This window comes from Corvus hawaiiensis, chromosome 12, assembly GCF_020740725.1.
Source record: "Corvus hawaiiensis isolate bCorHaw1 chromosome 12, bCorHaw1.pri.cur, whole genome shotgun sequence".
NCBI classification, from domain to species: domain Eukaryota; kingdom Metazoa; phylum Chordata; class Aves; order Passeriformes; family Corvidae; genus Corvus; species Corvus hawaiiensis.
In genome coordinates this window covers 5,684,900-5,702,042 of record NC_063224.1, presented here as the reverse complement: position 1 = coordinate 5,702,042, position 17,143 = coordinate 5,684,900, and the positions used below count along the sequence as shown (strand labels likewise).

General features: G+C 42.5%; 1 long non-coding RNA gene across 1 annotated transcript; it reads right to left on the bottom strand.

Moving 5' to 3' along the window:
• Window positions 1-203: 203 nt before the first annotated feature.
• On the bottom strand, window positions 204-10,579 carry LOC125332310. The gene is made up of 2 exons (XR_007206445.1): window positions 10,315-10,579; window positions 204-9,999 (listed from the first exon to the last, which is right to left on the bottom strand). It is a non-coding gene; the product is annotated as an uncharacterized LOC125332310 (long non-coding RNA).
• Between the last annotated feature and the right edge of the window lie 6,564 nt (window positions 10,580-17,143).

Sequence of the window (17,143 nt, the reverse complement as noted above, 5' to 3'; positions counted from 1 at the left end):
GACTATTCCACAACCTCTCTTGGCAGCCGGTACTTTCAGAAGAATAAACATATTGAATAAATTATTAAAAAAGGCCACTGTGGGCAAGGAGAATCAATGAAATCAAGGGAAAAGTTGTTAATATAGAGTGGGGGATGAAAGATAGGGTGTAAAAATAAGCTCATTAGATGAATGAGAGACAAAAATGGCAGAAAGAAACAGAATCTTGTGATATATTCCTTTATTCTTGAAGTACTGTTTTCACTCAGTATTTAAAGAAGTTGCACAGAACACCTACACATTTGTCCAAGCACGAAGCAATTTCAAGAATGATCACATGAAAACTGCAGCCAGTATGCTGTCAGCCTCTAACAAAGGAAAATGAACAAAAGAAATGCCCAGCAGTACAAAGAGGAACAACTTTCTTGCAAACTGAAACCAACACATTTGCAAAAGACAATTTCAGGTAGATTCATAAAGAACTTACATTCAGGGTAGCATACAGGGGAATAAGGCACACGAACCAAGTACTGACATATGAAAGATAGATTTTCAAGGACATGAGGTATAAATACATAAAGCCCCTCACCCTGCAAGCAGGCATATATTTAACTTCACACATAAAAGCAGCCCTGGTCAGCTCAAGGGGATTAATAAACTCCACAAAGTGTTTGCCAGATGAAATCCCCTGACAGTGCACAGTTGCTCCCTCTGTGGCCACTACCCACCAGTTAATCTTGCCAGCATCTTTGATGCAAGAGGGTCAACAGAAAACCAAGTGTTTTCCCCAAAACTGTCACCTAAATACATCCTGCCAAAGCACATTTATGATTTCACACTTTAGTTGGGGCTGCAGGAGAATTAGACGGGTGCTGCTACCATCCCTTGCTGCTGGGGAGGACCTGGGCAAGGGCAGTGGAGACCCAGTGCCTGTAAATCATGAACGGACTGTCTCATCAGGAGAAAAACTCATCCTACTTTTTCATGGCTTTTCCAATACCAACTTGATGTGAAATCATGCAGGAGAGACCCTTGCAGGACAGCAGGAACACTTCAGAGGTTGCAGAGAGGGGTTGTTAGAGCCTCTTGAGTTGCTCATACACGTTGCAAGTGGCAGTGTATGCTCCACCAGATCTCTGTGTGTAATTCAGATTATTCACATAAACTTTTACACTGGGATGTCACCAGCTGATGCACTTTCACCAAAATGCCTGGACACTATTTGTTTTCTAGAATGGGGTCAAAACTCACAGCTCCTCCTCACTTCCCTTTCCTCGAAGTGCCCGTGGTGGGTTATTATTAGATGTATGTGAGTCTCCAGAGAGGAAAGAGAAGGATGTGGCTCGATTGCTTTTGTTTGGATGGATTGACTAACTGCTCGTGGTTGCATTTGACATTTGGATTATTTCCCTTCATGCATTTTTGGGGGTTTGGATTTCGAGTGGGATCAGAGCACTTCTGGTAGATATTTAATAGAAACTGAAAAAACACAACAAATATGAAAGTAGGAAAAAAAGTCTTCACTGCCTACGAAGTTCTAGATAAGCATGCTGTGATTAAAGAGGGACAGATGTAACTACCAAACATTTAATTATTTTTGATTTTTAGATCCCTTCCAGATACTCATATGCAAAGTCTGCAGTACGTGTTCACTCACTTGTATTCCTGAAAATCCGGATCACTCTAATTCTTACTGTCGCTCTCTCTCTTCCTAACAAGAATGTTTATTTTTCATTAGCCTTACTTCTACATCTTTACTATTTATTCATGCTCTTATTCATAGTGCCTGGTCGTATTCTCTTTATGGACTGTCCATGCAAGGCATTTAAGTGACCTGCAAGCTGTAATTATAACTGTATAAGCATCTTTTGTCACTTTTTTGTCACTACACACATTATTGATTCACACAGGATTGTACCTGCTTTATTTTTAAATGTAGCAAAATTTTCCTTGCTAGGAACAACTCTGATTTAGGAACTCTTTTGCTAAGTTTAGCCAGTATTTTCTCAGGCTTTAGCTGTGGTGCAGCCCTTGCTGAGATTATTTTATGTCTATGTAATGGATGCAGACCAACTTTTTTGTTTCTGACAGGTAAAACTATACTTCCCTAGGCATTGAGTGCATTCAGTCTCATGCAGTTTTATATATTTGCTAACTCCTTTGTTTTTGGGATGTGAACTCTTGTTCTGCCTTGAAATATATTTTGCACTGTACTTAGACTGGTTACCAAAATCCAAATGACCTCATTTTAGTTTAGGACATATTGTGGGAAAAAGATGACAATTAAGACATAAAAATTTTGGGTTTGTGCATTTATGTTTTCTTTTACTCCTAAGGAATATTTAAGTGAAATTGAATGTAACTTGACTTGAGGTTTGTTTAAGCTCAACAGTCATTGGTTTATTGAAGTTACTTTCAGAGAATTTTTATCTTAAAAATCTTTGGCATTAAACCAGAAAGCATTCTAGCTTTCTTCTCCTTTGTCTCTAAGCTTATGACTTGCTTGTGCAATTGTTGCATGAAAGCAATTCTACATTTTTTTCTCTTATAGGAAAACAGATGGAGAAGAATTTATCTGCAGTTGGGATTTGCTGCTTATAATTTATTTCACAGGATCAAGCAAAAGATAACTGTGAGCTCACACTAGTCAAGCTTCCAGGACGCCGTCACTTCCAAATTATATATATATATATTGAGATTATAGTTATGGAGAGACACGGGTAGAAGGCCATTGAAACATTTTTCAGATTTCCATGAGGTCTTAACATTTCTCTGCAGCTATACAGCACGTTCCTAGTGCTCCCTCTTGGCTGGGTGGCTCCCATTAATAGAAATATATTTCATATTCTGTTTCCCAGCTTTCTGAAGCACGTGGTACAGAAGAAACTGTCTACACACCTTTAGGAGCTGCTCCCTTCTCCACAGCCTGCACAAAGTCATGTCACTCCACCATACGCTCAGATTCTGCAAACAGGATGGAAATCATTCTGACATGAGCTTATTACAGAGCCCCATTCCTCAGTGGAAATTTTTCTGGTATGTCCTATTGTTTTAGCATTACATTTTATTATTTTTTCGTTAATACAGTAGGAAAATCACATTGCTTCCAGGACACGTTGATGCTAGTCAGGACGCTCTGGAGGCTAACAATGAGTCAGGACTCTGGACTGAGACCAAGCTTTTCTTCCATTGAGCTCTGCTCTTTTTTCTTCCTCCTTAAGGAACTGGCTTTTATTGGCCTCTTTAGCTTTGGATTAACTTACATCATACATTTCATCGTACATATATTCCAGTAAAAGAATACGCACAGTACCATGCAAATTAACCTCCTAATCAAAAGGTTGAATGACTTATACAGAGCAGCTTGGAGAAGAGGCTCCACATGTCAACACAATGGTTCACGTCACGAGCCTCGGGAGACAGGCACCTACAGTGCACCCAGGGAGTGATAAAGCCAAACTACCTTGAGTCAAAATGTTGAAAGAATTGTGACAGAAAATTGTGCAGAGAGCAGTCCCTCCTTCCCAGTGGGCTCTGACACGTCAAGTGCAGCACCAAGTTTGGGGGAACATGCAGAAGGTCTAAAGGGAGAGAAGGGAAGGAAATAAAATTGGTTTTCTGTCAATGGCACAAAGAGACATAGAGGTAAAACTCCTTTTATTTTCCTAAGCACCTTTAGAAACTTCCCTGGGAAAGGTGTAGGGGCGTAGCCATAAGCAGGCAGTGGGCTGCTGAGAGCAGCAGCTGCTGGTGAGCATTGCCTGGGATTCTGGAGTGTGGGCATCCATGTACTCCTCTGCTCTCAGGCTGGGAAACTCTCCTACACAAACAGGGTCTGCATTATGGCCAAGGTGGAAAATGAAATAGTGCCAGCACATGCTTTATGGCAGGTAAAAGCCTCCCAACACCACTTCAGTGCCAACAGTGCTGTGATAATTCCTCTCTCCTCCACACCTTCAATTGTTGCACTTCTCAGCAACATATTTTAGCTCTATGGCTCCATTAGCTTTTTTTTTTTTTCCCCTTTTTTTTCCTTCTGTTTCTAAGCACAGGGTCATTGACTGCCTTAATCAAATCTCATACCATAATGAAAAGTAAAATGCATAATGTAGCATTTAACAGACCGATGATCCCCTGTGCTGACTGGCATATGATATTTCTAAAAGAATGAATCTTCAGTGAGGCCTGAATGGTTCAACTCAGGAAGAAAGAGAGGCCAAATCATCTTTCTAATCACAAACCTTTGCCCCATGGGGTCTGAATTCTAGCTTTAAGGACCACATCAGAAGATTTATGAAATTTGCTGCTTTGTTCCTATTTTCAGGAACCACTCCAAGTCACACTGAATTCAATGGGAGTCCTTTCATTGACACGATCAGGGTTTGGAGCAGGTCCATAGAGAATGTCAGTTTTCTATGATAAAAAGAGAACTGCTCTGAAACTATCTGCATTTCCACTGATGCTCATGTAGAGCGGAAAGTGTTTCTTTTTGGATGAGTGATCATCCTGCACAGTCTGTAGAAACACTAAGCAGATGCAGCACGTGCTCAGTTCTTCATCCCAGCTCCTCAAAGTGAGGCAGTACAACACCACAGACACAGCTTTAAGAGCACTTTAAGATAAACTTTAAGATAAACTGAAGTTCTCAGCTTCTCAGCTAGACTCTCACAATGCTGAACTCAAAGGGACCAAAGTGAAGGCAGCTTTCACTTGGTCAAAACACCACTCTTTATAAAAAGAAAACTGAAAAATTCGTTACAAATTACTGCCATGTTTGCCTGGGTTTTTATATTCTTTTGTGGCCCAAATACAGGTATAAAAACCATTGTGTTAGTGTGTGTCAGTTTTCTAGGCATGAAAATCAGATCTGTGTAATGCTCTAAACCTCTGCATCCCAGGGCCTCAGAAACACCTCAGATGTGATACCTGAGACACAAGGAGCGAAACGGACATGTTTTGATTGTGTCTTATAACCACCCCTTCAAAGTGAGCTCTTTGTCATAATTGCCAACACCTTCATTCACTAAATGACAAAAAGTCACCTGTTTCCTACTGGGCTTTTTGGTAATGGGAATGCAACTAACATTGCTACAGCTGGGCAGTAGTTTCTCTCAGAACCTCAAACACTGAAGAGGTCATCCCCTTTGCCAGAGGAATCCTTCAGTTATAGCCCAGAAATATTTTGTGTCCTTAGAAGAGGAACCTGAAGTTGGCCAGAAATGAAGCCAGTTGAATTCCTGGTGCTTTTACCAACGTAATAAAGAACAGAAGGAGGATGCAGGAGCATCGTGTTACAGCAGCAGTAGCAGCTGGGTTCGTCTCATTCTCCAGTGAGCAGCAAGAGATTCCATCTTCTCATTTCAGTGGGGTTTACGAGTCCAAGACACCCTGTTTTTTCACTACACTGATAAAAAAGGATGTCATTAGAAAGAATGTAACTGATACATATGGAGGAGAAGAAAGCAAGTTGTCCGTGGGAACACGGTGTTATCTCCTTCACTCCCAGCTATTGCATGCAATCAGTATTTATTTACTTGCAAGTGGAAGGTGTGCCATTTCAAATAGCTTCCCTCTGATGGATGCAGGCCCCTACTGGATCATGCTATTTAACTCTCTCTTTGGGGCTGTTTGTCTTTGGTTTTCAACTGTCTTATCATGATATATGTGTGCTGTGCATACCATGGCATGTCAGGCTAGATCAGACTACAACTTGTCACACAGAGCAACAAATTAAGTCAGTATGAGTGAGCCGCAGATACATATCGCCTGGCATTGGGAAGTTCATAAAACTTAGTTTGGTGGAAAATATTTTGGTGTGTAGCAAGCATCCTTTGGATCATGTTTCCTTCTCTCTTGGATGGCTGGAATTCTTTTTCGTGTGTACAGTTTGAAACTTAAAAGGCAATTATGCTATTTAGAGGTATATGTTTAAATTTATGTCTTTGTTGTTCCTGCTGTTCCCTGAACAGATTGTTAAAGTAGTCATTGCAAAATTATTTCAATTCATTTTTATTTTATCGCTTATTTTGCATTATTATGAGGAGCTATTATAAGAGGATGGGAAAACTCTTGGCAACTAGGGGAAGTTATCTGTGTATTTATTTAAAGGAAGTTATGCTCATAAGAGGCAGAAGAACGTTTTAAACTAATACAAGAATCACTGAAAAATGTAGCCCTGATCTCAGTTTCAAATCCACCCAGGCATTTCTTCCAGCTTACACACTTCCCCAATTTGGGTCATAAGCACTGAAGGCTGCGAAAGAAAATAATTCCCTTTCAGCCCCCATCCTTCCTTCTTAACCCAGATGTGTTGCAGAGAGGTCTGCAAACCTGGAGAAGAAGGGTCCTGAACTCAGAGCACCAAAGGGCCAGCCAGGAATCCGAGGCTCCCCGCCGGGCTCTGCCCATCACCTGGATTGACTTCCCAAAAGTTTGTTTGGGCATTGATTCAGGGAGACTCAAAGCCACGTGGCTGACTCCCAGCACAGGTAGTTTCACAGGAGTCAAGTGAAAACAATAGAGCAGTTAAACTGCTGGAGCAGGAGCTGTACAGACGTGTTCCCTTCGGCCTGGTGGCTGAACGGCAGACTGGAAAAATGATCCAGGTGAGGTTCAACCTCAAACACACAATGTGTTGGTGGAACAAACATAAAAGCCCCCCCCAAGTTTCATTTTGGGTCAGCCCAGATTGCATTGCTTGATCTAGAATGGAAGTTTTCATACTGTTTTTTAATCAAAATTTAAACAACAAACATTCTAGCTGAGCAAACCCTCCCTTTCAAACCATCAAAATGAAACTTTGAGCAGTGACAATTCACTCCCTTACTGAGAAGTCTAACATTCAATTGACCATATTATTTTAAAAATAATAATGAAGAAAAATGGTTAATTTTGAAAATTAAGTGGTATAAGAAAGGTGAAAATTATATAGTTTATTTTGAAAATACTGAAATGAAACATTTGCCCTGAGAAAAGTATTTTCCCTGATTTTCTTTCTGACAAAACTCTGCATTACGTTCAACCAGAATTTGTGAATAGTTTTCCACTTCAAATTGCACTTTTGGCAAACACTGTCTATCCTGGAAATATTCCACCAGCTCTGTTGAAACTGGCACATGCTCACATACTTTACTGGATAAGAGATTTCATCCTGTAAAATGGGGATAAGAATAAAACCTCCCCACTGATGAAGAAAAATCTATAGGTTGAGCTGTTAATGCCAGTAAGATATACATGTCGAAGGCAGACAGCAAAGTTTTTGGCTTCCTGGGGTGTAACACTTCACAGGGAAAGGAATCATCATCTTTGTCTTAATGGGAACTAGATTAGGTCTTCAGAACCTTAACTAGTTAGATGAATAAAAAGCTAAAAGACAACACAAGCTTAAGTACTTTAAAATGATGATCTAGAAGGCCTGTAATTTGCAGTATTACAGTGGAGCTGCTCAGCTTAGTTTGAAGTGATAAATGGGCACGGGCATCCCACAGAGCTGTGGCAGCGAGGCACAGAGGGGTTCCCACTGCAGCCGCCACACAGAGATTGCATCTGTGTCCCACAGAAAACCACCAGGACAACAATCCTGGCTGCAGGAGGCTGAGTGGTGCCCCTGTGCAGGTGCCACCTACCACTGTCTCACTCATCCTTCTCTCTTTCTGACCAGGAGGGAATTTTCCTCTGGAAGCCAGCGTTCAGAACGTTTTGTGTGGAGTTTTCCCAGTTCATTCTATGTGACATGTTCGAGACAGGGCTTTGCTGCAGCCTAGTAGCCGATGGCGGTGGGCAGGGGAGATGAGGCTTCACTGGAATGTGGAGCGAACACACACGAAAAGAAAATGGATAAAACATTAAAATGACAGCTTGCTGAGGTGGCTTGTTGTCACAGTGGCTTTAGCATGATCATAAAGTGATGTGCAGTACTTGACACAGCTTGCTCCTACGTGGTGAAGGAAAATTGATGCTTAGTTTGCCCCACCAGACTGGGATTTGCTAAATGCACCAAGTTTCCCACCTTGGTCACAACAGGTGTGCCAACAAAATTGCAAGTGTGCAAAGAGGTGTGTCTGGGCAGGAATCAAACACCTGATCAGACTCTGTCAGATGGATTCAGAGGTTTGATCAATGAGCCATGCTCTGCAGCTCAAGCCCACTGTTAATTTTAAAATGCTCTTGCACCCCATGCAGTGTGACAGCAGAGATGCAGAAACCAATGTCAGAGTTAATAAAAGAAAAGTCAGAGCCAAAGGAAGTGTAAATGTTTTGGGCAAAATTCTGGCATCAGTGAAATCAACGGCAATGCTCCCACTCCCTTCCGCAGTGCTGGATTTCACCCTTTGCCTACAGAAAACCAGCGGATACACAATAATAGGAATATCCATTACACTGGGTTTTATTTTGCAAAAGTGTTGGGTTTAAATTCTGAAAATAATTTCGACTGAGCTTTTGTTTAGCTCACCAAGGTCAATTAACGTAATTCCAGAACTTCTGGATGAAGTTTTGTATAGATCATTTTCTCTAATGCATTCATCTGTCATGAAATACTCATATCTTCTATTTTCACTTAATTCCCTTTGAAGTTACCTGTATGCCTAAAGTTAAGCTTCTTTTTAAAATCTTTACAGAATCAGGGACATAGTTTCTGTAATTCTCCATTCAGCTGCTGTGGTAAGAGTAATAAAAAAGGGCTGTGATATATGTAAAATTACATGCTGTGCTCTTCCTCTGAGCTGCTGCATTTCTATAGCTGTACAAAAAAATCCTGTCTGCAGGGAATCTTGTTGCGGTTAAAAATCTATATTTTCGTTTTCTACATTTGTTCTACAAAACCAAACTAACAGGCAAAACAAACATACATGGTAACACGCGTAGAAACATTCAGAAACATTCAGGAACAGCAATCATACTAGGGAGGATGTTGGAAAAAATATGCACTTGTTTTAACCAATACAGAAAGATTTTTTTAAAGTCTAAAAAATGAAAAGTACTACTTGCTAATTACCACAGGGTGTGCAAATATAAGAGGGGATTTTTCATGAGCTTTGAGAAGGTGTACAAGAAATGCTGTGTTATTTAATTCACAAATAGCATGAAACACTAAATTTACATTCCTATTGCTTCCAAGAAGATTATTTTATAATCTACAGAAATAATAAATACCCATAATTATAATAAAACCTGCTTGCGTAACATGCTCTATTTTAAAGGAAAAAGATAACTTATCCTAGCTGCTGCCAAGTATTGAAGTCATCCCTGTTTCTAGCATTCCCTCAAAGCTCCAGGACTTCAGCTGGGAAAGCTCTTGGAGCAGTGCAGGCGTGGACATGTGTACCCAGCCCAGCCTCCCCACGGGAGAGAGACCATCCCCACTGTCTGCAGCTGCAACTGTAGATGAGGAGGGCAAAAAAGTGATTTAAGTGAGAGATGCCAACTTCCCAGTCTTTCATCTCCTATGGACAACAGGGAAAATTAATCCTCTACGTTTTACAACTTCCAGCAAGAACTTGCCCAGCTTTTCCCATGATTTATAGGTGTCCTGGTGTGTTGAGGACTTCCTGTTCAGCCACATGGCATTTAACACAACCTCGGTGCAAAACTGCACCTTTTGCTTATATTGTAGTTACGCAGCAAAAAACCCCCGAATTCCCAGTTTTTCACCCAAAAGCAAGGCTTTGTGCACATGCTGAGCCAGGAAGGGGTGTTAGCCCTGTCCAGCAGTAGCATGTGGTGGCCTGGCTCCCCTCTCTGTGTGGAGCAGCCAGGACAGTCACCGCCTCCTATGCTTTTACCAAACCTCTCACCTTCTGCCCCTTAAATCGATGCTTTTGAGCACCAGCTCGGAATGGCCTCATCCTGTGCCTTGCAGGACTGGTGAGGCCTCTTGTAAGTCCATAACAGGGGCTCTGCTTTTCTAGCTGGGGTTAACTTACAGCAGCGGTTTCAGTGTGAATCTTTTCCATCACTGCTGTCCTTTCTTCAGTCTGTGTTTTTGAAACCCAGCACTTTATTCTGCTCTTCCAGAAATACCTAAAACAGCAGAGCCAAGAGAGCCCTTTCCAACCGGGCGCTGAAGGAGTTAACAGTGCCCTTTCATGCAAAACCACAAACAACCGGGGGAAAGAGAGAGGGGGGAAAAAAAGAAAAGAAAAAGAAAAAAAAGAGTTTTTAACTGAGAAATGGAAAGGATCCAAGTTCTAACCAAGAGTAAAAGCACAGAGAGAGTATGAAACACACAAATCATCCTGGGGTTCGGAGTTGATAAAGTTATTAAAAAAGAAAAAAGGAGGAAAGGGGCGGGGGGGGGGGGGGGGGGAGAAAAATCCCTTTGTTTCTGCCCTATACCTTGAGGCTGTGGGAGTAGAGGGAGGGAGCGCAGAACGAGTCCGACCAGAGCCCAGCGCTGAGCCCTATCCATCCCAGCGGGAGCCGGGTACGGGCTGGTGCTCCCCAGCTCCCCTCTGCTCAGCTCCTGGCAAGAGCTGGGGAGGGTTTGCTTGCATAAACTCGGCACTTTTTTGGCTTCTTCTTTTTTTCTTTTTTCCTTTTTTTTTTTTTTTTTTTCTTGAATTATTATTATTAGCGAGTGGGAGAAAAGAAGCCTTTAATACAGGCGGGCTGGAGCCTGGATGCGGCCGGAGCACGGGTGGGGTGTGGAGAGCCCCGCCGGCTATTGGGCCATCAGCTTAGCAACAGCGTGGAAAGGGCCAACCCCAGCGTTTGTACAGCTGGGCCACCTTCCAAGGATGGGTGCCAAACGCTCCGCTCCTCTGCCAAGAAAACAAACAAGGGCACTTTTAAAAACTCCAGAGTTAAAGAGCGTTTTTTTTTTTTTTTTTTTTCCCTTTTCTCTTCTCTCTTCCACAAACTCTCCTCGCTCACAGTTAATGATCTCTTTCCCTTTGTCATCAAAGTTCAAGCTACGGGGAATTGTCACTTGTGCACGTTTCAGGAGTCGTTTCCCCTTTCCTGAATGTGGCAGGCTCCCCTCTCTGCAGGCTGGAGCAGGCGCTGGACTCACTGAGCCCATTTCTCTTCAGATGCTGCAGGTTCCCTCCTTTCTTCCCTAATGGCAGAAATCTCTGCCGGCTGCATTAGCATTGAAACCTGCTTGCCATTGCCACGCATTTATAGAACTTACATAATTTACTGCCTATGTCACTCTCGTGTCTGCTACCTCTTCATTCATTTCAAGCCTGTTAAAGAAGTGGAATAAGAAGCACAGAGACTTAAATAGGCAAAAAGTGGCTTGTAGCCACAACCCTTTTTTTTTCTGCAGAGAAAGAAAAATGAATTTGGGAATTCTGGTTTCATTTTATTAAGGATATATTTTTACGTTGTATTTTTAGTGCAGTCTTTCTTACATATTAGTCTTTGTGATTGCTGAAGTTGGGGTAGTGCCAAACTTTTGCTGAGAAGAAATATGGACTATGGTTTTTTTTACCAGCTAGGAAATGTGCCGGTCCATACTGTGTCCCAAAATCTCTTACTTTCCTGTGAAAGAGACAAGCAGAGAAGTCAAAGCCCATTTCCAAGAAACACCAACTCTCTGCAGGTCCCCGTGGCTTAGCGCCTGCCCAGAGAGAGTGCTCGCCTTGGATCCTGATTTTACGCGCTAAAGGAAGAAAATGGATTTGACTTTTCTGTTGCTGTTGTTGTTGTTGTTGCTATAAGACACTCTGTAGAAGGTGAAGCCAAACGTACCTCTGGGGAAATATTAAACACTTCACAGAGAAAGGCCTAAAGAGGCAAATATTGCAGCCCTTTTCTCATGCCAGTCATCCCATTAACTTCAGAGACACTGCTCGTATGAGTGAGGCTGGTGGGGTCAGGCCTTTGTACACAGTAGCACCTCCAAAGGTTAAAGGATGTCATTTGCAGTCATGATCTTGTTTCACTTCCTACCTCTACCTCTGATTTACTGAGAAACCTCAAATAAATCACTTAACCTCTCTAACAACGAGTTTATTTAAGTGCAAGAACATTCTGAGCCTCCAACAATATTTGTGAAGTGCTTTCAGGTCCTTGGAGGAAAGATGTACTTGCAAATTATCAGGGTAGCTGCTTACATGGAAATAAATCTCAATTTCTGTGTCTAAGCATATGTCCCAGCTGCATCCCAATCTCACGTCTGCATAACAGTGGTTATGCACCATAATCTACTTGGATTTCATACGGAAAATATGCAGGAAAGCTGCTTGAAAGGGCATCTCACTCATTTGCAAGCAGGTCCTTGGTTCCAGAGAGCTGGGCTTTGGGCCTGCTGCATGGTGTGTTTCACCCTCAAAAACTTGCATCTGGTATACTGAGGAGTGTGTTTCTGCAGCTCCATTCTTAAACTGAACTGCAGTTCACTGATGTGACACCCATGGTCCACGCACTCTTTGCTTTCTCACACTGCCCAAACATCCGTTATTGCAAAAACAAATGGACTGGGGAAGATTTTTTCTGAATAGCAAAGAAACATGATGATGGGAACTTGTGTGGTTGTGACTGTGCTCCATGTCCTAGGCAGAACTAGGAAATATATGAACAACAACAGGAACCATACAAAAAAAAAAAAAAAAAACCTTTGGGTAAAGGTTCAGTGCAGAGAGAAAAGGGAAGGGGCTTCCTTTCTATCTGTACTGGTTCTGCTTATCTTTTACTAGAGGCTGTTTTTAGTGATGAGGAAGTAGAAGAAGAAATCCATTTGTTTTTCTCATGATACAGCAAAATACTCAACCTAATAACTCAGAATAACATCCCTTCTGCCCTAAAGAAATAATCTCACAAAATTAAACCAAGACTTTATCCAGAGATTGCCCAATTCAACAGTAAATTTCCATTCAACTGAAAAGGCTTCAAATAAAGCCTTCATGTGGGAATCCAGCAAATTGAAGAAACTTCATAAATGCTTGGTAATAATTTAGGACTAGGGTCTTAATTATTTTTCATTCATTACTTAGGTGAGCAAATTGCTGCATATTTTAATGGGAATTTGGGACCACAAACCAGGACAAAATATTGTGGCACACAAGGACAGCTGGATCAACCTGTAGGCCTCGAGCCAAGAGTCAGCCAACGCACATTGAAGCACCATTTATCACCATGCTTTCCCCAAGAACTGCTTCTTCTCCTGTTCTGCTGACTCCAGGATGTCCAAAATAGCTCCACCACCCTCTACAGCACCTTTTACAGCTACCTGAAATTGTATTTCATTTAAAGGGTACATAGTTTGTGTCAGTAATTCCCATAGACCCGTAATTGTTTTTATAACACCTGGTTATAGCAGGTAGTATAATTCGCCAAGAAGTTGATATGAATGCACTTCGTAACAGGCTTTATATAATCCATTATTAGAGGACATTGATGCATCTGTAATTATGTTTGCAAATGCATTTTATTGAGTTCTACATAAAAGTATGCAGGACTGAAACCAGCTCTTAGGCTGCAGAAGTATATATATATATATACTTTGCTTCCTTCCAAGTATTTTTCTTCTGTATGGTCAACACTACAAAGGGGAAAGAGCAAAATTTAACCTCGAGTTCCTAGCAGACTCCAGCCCTTAATCCAAGAATCCTTGAACCTGGGGACATTTCAGACCTTCACTGGAATCCTGTCATTTTTATCAACTTTAGTTTCTACATAGCAAAAGTGATTATGTGAGTTCTGGCTTCAGGCTGATCAAATCTTTCAGTGTCTCTTCTGCTGCCGACACCACTGTGAGAGGACAAATTACATTTGGTACAGGCATGCAGAACCCACACAGGCAACTGAGCTGGGATCTCCTACAGCTGGTGCTAGAAACAGTAAAAATAGGCTGATTCCCCAACCTCTTTTTGGCAAAGTATGAGCCAGAGAGAACCTGGGTTGATTGTCACATCCCAGATCAACTTTGAGTGACCAGCAGCCTTGGGAAGGGAGCTGCCTTCATTGCTCCTGAAGCCCATTTGGCTCAGTGCAAGCAGTGGAGCTTAGCTCCTTCCTACAGATTTCCAAGAAAACCTCGCCTTTAAGTTGTTAATTTGCAGGAGTCAGGCAGATCAGACAGCAGCAACCTCTTTCTCCATATTGCCTTTCCAATAAATGCCCTTTCAGTCTGGGTTAATTATTTCATCTGAAGCTGAAGTCCATCACAAGCCCTTCCATAGTCTGAGCAAATATATGGCCAAATTAATCTGTTGTGAGCCATTTATCTCTTGTGTACTTAAAAAATAAAGAACATGTGAGTTTTGGTGCATTTTTTTCTCATGCATGGAAATGTGGTAAAAAGCTCAGACAAGGTAAATTAATTATAGTTCAAGCCTTTTTCCATTTATGGTGAACTTTCTCCTTCCTTCCCAGCCCCCCAAGGAACCACACTGTAAAACACTCTCTCGGAGAGGTTTTATCTCATTCTGCCTTGCCTCCATTTCTCCAGCTTCTCTAGTGAATATTTGTCTTTTCTACCTGCTGCCCAGTTAAATCAGCCTCAGAGACAGTAACATATGCCAGATCTCAGGGGCTGTCACTTTAATTCCCTGTGCTCATATTTTTCTCTTCTAGTGGGGTGCTGGGGGCAGATGTTTGGAGAAGAGACCCCTTTACTGCCTGGCACACCGAAATCCTGACATTGGCTGCTAATTCTGGGAGGTGAATCCTGGCCCTGATGACAGTGCCCAGAGCTGAACAGGTGGCTTCTCTCAAGTGCAGTCGAGTGCAGGTTCTAGATGTTAGAAATGAAACTTTACACCCTATCACAGAGAGCTGCTGGAGCAGTTTCTCCCAGTTTCAACTCAACTATCTCATGTGATTCCTGCCTGAAGGAACAGACCTCCACAGGCTGGGCATGTGGACACTGGTCTGGTACCACCCCTCAGCCTCTAAAGACCTGTTTTCCCCCTGGCAGAAGAGAGACTGGGACTCAAGATACTGTGGCCTCCACCCCTGCATTGTACAGCCCATGATGGGCTCCAAAGCACTGGTGACTCCAGGTCACTCCACTGCAGCACACTTCACTCAGGGTGAGCCTTCGTGGGCACAAATGTCTGGGCAGGTGGCACATCCCTCATAGCTCCCTGCAGTGGGTAGTCCCTGCCCTGTGGCCACACCAAGCTGTAGATAAGCCCACAGCTGCATACTCTGCACCTTCTCTCCTCCTCAGAGGGAAAGGGAATTGTGCCCCCTTTCCCTTTAGCACAGATCTGCTGTTCAAATCCATCTAAGACAGGTTGTGAAGAGCCTGTGAGATCATTACCCTATGGGGTATACCTCACAGTCCTTAGAAATCAGTGGAAGTATCTCCATTGACTTCACACGGCTTTCATGGGAATCTTGATGTTAAAATCCTCATCAGGTCAAAACTGCAGTCCCTACCTGGTTTCTTAGGGGTGTCAGTAATTTTTCTGTCAGTCTGACTCTGAGAACCTGTTCTTCTGCCAGCAGCATTTCTCAGGAGCAAAGAGAAACCCTAAAGCTTCTGATGTTTTGCTAGAAACCCCCAGCTGCATAAACCTTCCATCTCTGGCACCGTATGGAGCCCTAATCAAAGTCTTCCTCAGGGCAGTAGAAATTTAAGGCTTAAGCAGATGAAAGCATGATAGGACAAAATATCTATGATTCATTAATGGGCTACATTTTGGGTTTTAAACTGGTGTTTATTAGTAAAATACTGGAAGGAGGAAAAATCAAATCACATTAATTCAGGCTCAATGGCAGAAGTAGCCAAATTGTATCTCCTGCATGGTGGTAAAGAGTAAAACAGGCCATGCCCTCTCTTTGCCCTGAGGTCCCCCTACACCCTATCAAGGGAGACCCTTACACACTTCTGTCTTGAAAAAAACCCCACTTTACTTTGGTGTCCTCTCAGGAAAGATACAGTTCCCAACACCACACCTTTCTTTTCAAGCTAGAACTTAACACCATCTCTAAACAGACAATGATATAACACACATTTCTAAGTGCAAGTATCCAGGGAGTGATAAATTGAAGGTTTGGGTTTTAGTTACATTAATAATGCATATAGAAAAGCTATTTGAAAATAAGAAAGTGATACATTTTATGCTGTGCAGTTTGTGGGGCAGAAATGGAAAGAAGAAATTCAGTTTTACATTTCCTTTGTAGCTCTGGGTCAAGGTGACTCCCAGCATAAGCTGGAACAACCCCACTGGCAACCTCCTACACATCCACCTCATGCTGCTCCAGCTCCTCTCCCCAGCTTAGTCACTTCTCCAGGCATATTGTAGGGGAAGACCTGGGAGAGATAAGGCTCAGGATTGCCTGTCCCCTCCCTAGGATGGCCTGGGGGATGACATGGGGGCTCTCTCCTCTCCTTTTGTCCTGTCTCCTGATCCGAGTAAAGGATTTCTGTGGGAAAACTGTGACTAAGGATTTAGTTGTTAATCATGGAAGAAATGGCTGGAGCAGAGCCTTCAATATTTTATTATTCAAAAGAAAGCAAGCAAACTGTTCATACTCAACTTGGACAACCACACAAACCTGACATAAAAGCACTCTGGAAACGTTGGCATTGAATTTGCTCCGGCTGCCCTGGTACAAGATGGCACACCATGGGCATTTGGATCCTGCATGGATAGGGAATGCATGTCTGACTCTGCTCCCCTGCTCTGCCTTATTGTATGAGTGCTTGGCTCACCCAGGGAATGAAGAATCCCAGCACAAGACAGCTGGGAATGCTGCCTCTTTTGCAAGAAGGGCTGCTCACACATACAGTTGCTTTTACCAGGGGCTGTCAGGACAGAAAACTGCACTTGGGGATACTTTCCACGAGATGGGAAAGGGGCATTGCTTAACAAAGGAAGGCTACAGGCTTCCCAGCATACCACTGCATTGGTAATTATATAAGCCTCTGAGCCACATGCGATTGTGCCTTAAGAAATTAGTGTGATTCAGAATGATTTGGGTAGAGGAAGATATTCCCTTAAAGGATCCTGCCTGGGCTTCTCAGTGCGTGGAGGGTGGGAGAGGAGAGTTTCCCAGTCCTTGTGCAAAGGTGAACTCTGCCCAGAAAGAAGAAACTCGAGCCCACTGCAGCCACCTAAGGGCATTCCACCAACCAAAATGGAAAATTAATTAAGAGAGTGAATCATTTTCTGAGACTTACTCAGTTTTGTACTGCTTTAGTGTTCGTCTCTTCTGTCAGTAGAGCAGCTCTTGATCCAACACAGTGTTTATAGTCACGTTTCCATAG